We start from the raw sequence: 486 nt of genomic DNA on the forward strand, positions 1-486 counted from the left end.
TTTTATGACTTTTTATACCTTACTATACTATGACTTTTTATGCCTTACTATACTATGACATTTTTAAGAAGTTTTTATGCCTTACTATTCTATGACGTTTTTAAGACTTTACATGCCTTACTAAAAAATGACTTTTTATGTCTTACTATACTATGACATTTTTATGAAGTTTTTATGCCTTACTATTCTATGACGTTTTTAAGACTTTACATGCCTTACTAAAAAATGACTTTTTATGTTTTGCTATACTATGACTTTGTATGCCTTACTATACTATGACTTTTTATGCCTTACTATACTATAACTTCTTATAACTTATCATACTATAACGTTTTTATGACTTTTTATACCTTACTATAATATGACTTTTCATGCCTTACTATACAATGACGTGTTTATGACTTTTTATGTCTTATTATACTATGATTTTTTATGCCTTTTTATGCCTTACTATACTATGACTTTTTATGCCTTATTATACTATGT

Source organism: Seriola lalandi, unplaced genomic scaffold, assembly GCF_002814215.2.
Source record: "Seriola lalandi dorsalis isolate HSWRI2012SDOR001 ecotype SW California unplaced genomic scaffold, Sedor1 jcf7180002054946, whole genome shotgun sequence".
In the NCBI taxonomy this organism is placed as follows: domain Eukaryota; kingdom Metazoa; phylum Chordata; class Actinopteri; order Carangiformes; family Carangidae; genus Seriola; species Seriola lalandi.